Raw genomic sequence first — 5941 nt, 5'->3', positions numbered from 1 at the left:
AAAAAAAATCTCCAGAACTTTCCCATCTTCCCCAACCAAAACTCTGCCCCATCCAGCACCAACCCTTCAGCTGCTGTGGTCCTCAGTGCCACTCTGTCTCTATGTCATCTAGCAACCTTGGACCTGTGACGTCATAGCACTTCCCGGTGGCTGGCTCATTTTTCTCAGCCCAGTGTCCTCAGGTTTATCCACCAGGGTAGCATGGGTTGGCACTGCCTTTCTTCCTAAAGCTCAGTGACTCCCATTGTTTTGAGGGCCTCAGTTTATCCACTCTTCCTTCAGTGGACCCCCAGGGTGGCTACTACCTGCCAGCTGTGTTGTGAATGTGGTACAGACATCTGCCCAAGTCCCTGCTTTTCTTTCTTTGGGGTGTCTACTATCCCCTCCATGTTTGTTGAGTATATGCACTCATGTCTACCAATAATGTCCTGAGAGCTTCTGGGTCCAGAGAGAAGGTATTTAGACAATCAGGCAGCAGTCATGTCTTGGAATGACCATCTCAGAACTGATTTCACCAGCACTATCCACTTTTATTATTCCACTACCCCTCCCTCTGAAATAGAAGAAAACCTTTATGTCTGTTTCCAATGTCCTGTTGACAGTTTATCTGTGGGGGAACCAAACTGGGCAATCCAGCTGGGTGGGTTGTAATAGCTGGTCTCAAGATTATATCTTTAGGGCTGGGGTGTGGCTTTTCTGGCATGAACAAGGTCCTGAGTTCTATCCCCAGCACTACAAAACACAGAAATAAGAAAAAGATCCAATTGTAAAACAAACAAAAAAACCTACTCAAGTATATGCATGATGTTGTGAAGATTCAGTGTCCCCAGGATCCAGGTAAGCTTAGGACCCAGGAACCTGCTGGAGGTGGGGGGCACATTTTTAATATTTAGGTAGGCATGGGATCCAGGGACCTGCTACAGATGGGGACCATCCCCAAGATTCAGGTAGGTGTAAGACCCAGGGATCTTCTGGAGACAGAGGGAGGCATTCTGAGAACAGCTGTCCTCTTGACAAGGATGTGATAGGAAGTGATCTAGGCCTTCCAGGGACCTCTTCTGAAATCATTTCCAACTTTCTCACATTTGATGATGCACCACTTAGCTTGGCTGTTGAGGATGTCTGGGACAAGGTGTCCCCAGACAGTCTGAGGAACCCCCTTGCACAGACTTGGGACCCCACTTGTATCACCCACTATCTTGTAAATCATATGGTGTGTTTAGGCTCACTTGGGTCTCCTATGATCTGCTTGTCCTCACAGCAAAAGCACAGGTTTGAGCGACTGTGGCAATGACATCTTTGTATTAGCATTTCATACACAAACACACACACACACACACACACACACACATACACACACACACACTTATTTTTCCTAAGTTTCAGATTGATAGTTTGGAATTGTTTTATCATTTTACCTTTAAAAGAAAAGAATCAAATTGTTTTGCCTAATAAACTCATTGAGGATCCACCCATCTTGGGAATGGCCCCCATGGTGTCAGTCATCTTCCATGCCTCAGGTGAGCTTGTCCTTCTGTCTGGTGGTAGATAGCAAGCATTCCTTCCAACATTCCCCCTCCAGGGGCTATGTCCACTTCTGAGGCCCTAAGATTGATCGGTGAGATTCCTTTGCCTTTCCTTTCCTCGTAACAGGTCACCAGGAACCAGGAGAGACTAGGCAGGACAGAGTTGGCCTCTAAGGATCACACAGGAGGTTTTGGTTTCTGCCATGGAAAATAGGAGTAAGAAGCCAGGCCTGGAAGCGTCCCAGAAGAGGAAGGGAGGGAGAGCCTGGGCTGGCCAGCCCCACCTGGGTGCAAACAAAGACCCACCCCACCCTGGCCCACGCTGGCACCCAGCCCTACAGGATGGTAAAGGCAGTGCTCACCCTGTACAAGGCAGCCACTGGAGGTGCCTGATCTGCTTCGGTGTTTTTGCCTGCATAATCCAAATTGTTTACCACACAATGACTGAGCAATGGGAGTTATGTGAGGGGCTAATCATTTTATGGAGGAGAGAACAGAAGCCAAGAACAGGAATTCTTGAGCCCAGGCTCCTAAGTAACATGCTTGAGCTGTGAGCCTATGGCCCTTACCCCGTGGTGCTCAACACCACCAGCCTCAGCCTCTCCCCTAGCTGGTTGCTGACTCCTTGTCACAGATGCCTGAGTCACCAGGTAAGGGTGCTCAGGCCTAATTCCCACCTAAGCATGGAAAATGAGCCTATTCAAAAGCTAGCTGGGGAAGTACCGAGCCCAAGGAGCAAAGGTACTCATGCACTGTTCCTGTCCCAATGGAATGCATACCCAAAGGGAAGCCACTGTCCTGCTGGCTCACCTCCCATCACCCTAGACTGTTCCTGGACTGGATGCTCCAAAAGTGTGGGTTGGCAGGTGACAGGAAATAAGCCAGGGCTTTATCATGAACCTAATCTTCTTGAACTAGTCACCCTGAGCTCTAGGCTTTACATTCTGGCCTTTGGATTCTCAGAAAAGCTCTAGGTCTTAGATATGGAGGCTCCACATCCACAGTCCCAGGTTCTAGGCCCCCCATGCCAAGGTCTGCATTCTGACATCAGGGTGACAAGCCCCATTTCAGAGTTTAAGTTCTAGGTTCTGAGCTCTAAGAGGGTTCTGGATTTGAGGGCTCTAGGCTTTGGACTCTGCAGTTTGAATTTGAGGGTCCAGGCTATAGAGTATGTATTTGGGCTCTATATCCCTGAGTTTGGGGCCCCAGAGCTGAGATTCCTGATTCCTGGGCTCTAAACTGCAGATTCTACACTATACTTGACTTTGCCCTGAGTCATTGTTAACTTCATGCCTGGAGCATAACGTCCTCTGAAGGGGTTCTTGATTGTTCCCATTGACAAAGCCTCCAACACCTAGAACAGTATATGGCATATGGGGGTACACACACACACACACACACACACACACATACTGGCTCCCAAAATCTGATCAATAGACACATACCCCTGCAGTTGAGGCCTAGGGGACCGGGCAGCTGGCAGGAGGCCAGGACACCAGGATGCCAGCAAGCTCTGCTGCTGGTGGAGGTGGGGCTGCGGAGTCAGGACCACAATGCACCCCGGGCATTGTGCAGGGCAACACAACTAAGCTTCAGTTTTGTGCCTGTCTGGCCTAGGTGTCCGTTCCACAAGAAAGGATAAAGACAGGGTAATGGTGGCATGCCAGGGCAGTGCCTGGGGGTTGAAGTCCTGGAGATGCCATCTGCTGCATCCTGATGGGCTGTAACACTGGGAGCAAGGTGCTGGCCTTCAAAGGAATCTGGCCTCCTGCTCTGTATGCTGGCCAGGCAGTCTGTCTCAGGAGTAATTACAGGAAAGCTCCAGTTCTAGGTGGATGTTAGAGCTGTCCAGGAGCAAAGATGTTGGCAGCAACAGTAGTCAGCAGGAACCCCAGTCAGAGAGAGACCCGGGCAGCCAGATATGATGAATAGGGCTAAGTAAAAGCACTGATCAGGAATTCAAGGTCAGTGACTTGAGTCAGTGAGAGAGCATCGTCAAAGGTAGTGTAGGCACAAAGTGATGACTAGGAGTCAACTCAGAGGTCTCAGGTGAAACTGTGGTTAACTGGACATATTGCCAGCCCTTCCCTGGTCAGGGATGCATGTGACTCAGGATGGGGGTAACTGGGATCACAAGGTACTCAGGTATTCAAGGACCAAGCATGGAGGAGACACTGCTGATCAGAATCCTAAAAGGTCTGTTGGAGTCAACGGTGACCCCAGAATTCAGTAGCCAGAGACACTGGCTGGTGATGCCAGTGACAAAGGAAATCAGGTCAGGGGTATGGAGTGTAAGGAACGTAGGGGACTGAAGTTTCAGCTATCAGCTACTTGGAGGTGAGCCTCGAGTTGGTACCAGAGTTCATGGTGGCACTACAGAAGGTGTGGTAGTACGAGGGCATTGGGTTAAAGACTGGTGATCAGAGGCAAGTGACCAAGGATATTAGTAAAGAGAGACTGAGTGAACAGACAAGTTGGTCACATATCAGCTACTCAGAAAGTGAAACTGGAGGATCAATGGAGCCTAAGTGTTTAAAGATAGCCTGAGCAACATAGTGAAACCGCACAACACATCCTCCTAAAAAGAAAAAGAAAAACCACTGATCTTTGCATTGATGACCACACCAGTGACTGACTGTATCTGTGGTTCACCCATTGAGCAGGTAAAATCTTGGTGAGAGTCAGGCATGTGGTTGGTGACAATCTTGAAGACCACTGCCAGGGACACTAATGGTCCCACTGTATACAGGCTAGTGCCTGGACACATCACTGACTAGAGGCTTTGGTGGAATATTGGTAATCGATTAGCAAGCACTCTCTGACTCCAGGTGCTATGACAGGTGTACTGCTCGGGAGTATCAGTAATGGTGGCTGGCTTTGCTCATTGGTTAGAGACAGCAATCAGTGATCAAGTTTGTCAGTGAACAGATTTGACAAGTTGGTATCTTAGAAGCCAGAGCTGGTCACACCTGGGAGGACCTGAGTGGGGACAGGTCAGTCCTTGGTTAAGGGAGACTCCCATGGGAACCTTGATGAACTCTCAAAAAAGCAGAGGCTGGAATAGACCCCAGTCCATGTGCACCCTTCCCTGGATTCCAGGGAGGAAGCTGAAATGGAGGCAGCTTAGGCCAGACAGGACACTTCCCATAGAACTACCCAGAAGACAGTAGAAGCAAGGCCATTCAATAGTTTAGGCCCCATCAGGGAAGCAAGCACCCCGGAGACCTACTCCAGGCTACATTCAGACCTACAGGCTGCATTCACAAAAAGTATTTTATTATTCTTAACAGTATTCACTTTAAAGGAATAGGAGGGTAGCATACAATTTTTACAGACAATATTTAAATGTTGTACATAGTTAACAATAACTTAGTTCACTAATCCAAAATAAAACAAGCCCAAAACATAAAAACAGAAAATACTGCCGATTCTTTTCTTGTGCGGTTACTAGTACAAAATAATTTACTTCTGGCTGGGGTGCTGTGCAGCGACTGGACGCTCATATTGCACTTGGTCCACTTGCCAGCACAATTGTCTTCCCCAGGTAGGGGCTGACTGTTGCACCCCACTGCAACCGCATGCAGAATCGAAGCTTGGGACACGTTTATGTACAGCTGTACCTTGGAAGGATCCAGACAGCCACGGAAAAGCAGAACCCCGAGATCCACAGGGCCGCAGCCTCCCTGCCTCCCAGCCCCCACAGCAACCAGAAGCATAAGGACCCCTTTGCCCCAGACTCTGACAGAGCTTGTGGGGTCCAAGAACCACTTCAGAAAGAACTGTGAAGCTCAGCCGCAGTTTATAGGTTTATTCCTTTCCATTAGAGGGGTTTCTGTGGCAACATACAGTTGACTGGACCCAAAAAGAGTTTAAAAATAAAACTAAAACTCATCAGTGAGTTAAGCTTATGCAGTTTGGTTTCTGTTCTGAATATTTTCTTATTTATCTCAGAGTGAGAGAGGGTTGAGGGGTTAGCAGAAAAAGGACGTATATACAGGGGTCCAGATGGCCCAGTGCACAGGCTGCAGCTTGGGCTCTCTTGGATCACACCAGCTTTGGCCTCAAAGCCAAGGGACCGATCTGGAGACGCTTCCCCTTTCCAGAAAATGTTTCCTTCCTGTGACCCAGCCCTGGCCTGGGAATCTGCGCAGGACTGCCTGCGATTGTCTCTGCCCTCCAGGCCGAGTCCGGGCAAGGGCTGCCCTCCTGGCTGCTGGGGAGAAGCGGGTGCAGGCTGAGACCCTGCAAGGTTGCCCCCCAGAGCCCTGGCCAACAGTAGCTGGCTCCAGGGAAGGACCCAAAGAACCCAAAACATCCCATGCCTCCATGTCCTCGTAAGAAATAAGAACAAAATAAATTACTTTTTTTTTTTTTTTTTTTTTTTTCATTTCTTTTTCTCTCAAAAAACATTTTTA

Source organism: Nannospalax galili, unplaced genomic scaffold, assembly GCF_000622305.1.
Source record: "Nannospalax galili isolate Female #2095 unplaced genomic scaffold, S.galili_v1.0 scaffold332, whole genome shotgun sequence".
In the NCBI taxonomy this organism is placed as follows: domain Eukaryota; kingdom Metazoa; phylum Chordata; class Mammalia; order Rodentia; family Spalacidae; genus Nannospalax; species Nannospalax galili.
The sequence above is the reverse complement of the archived record's forward strand: the minus strand, read 5'-3'. Positions refer to the sequence as shown.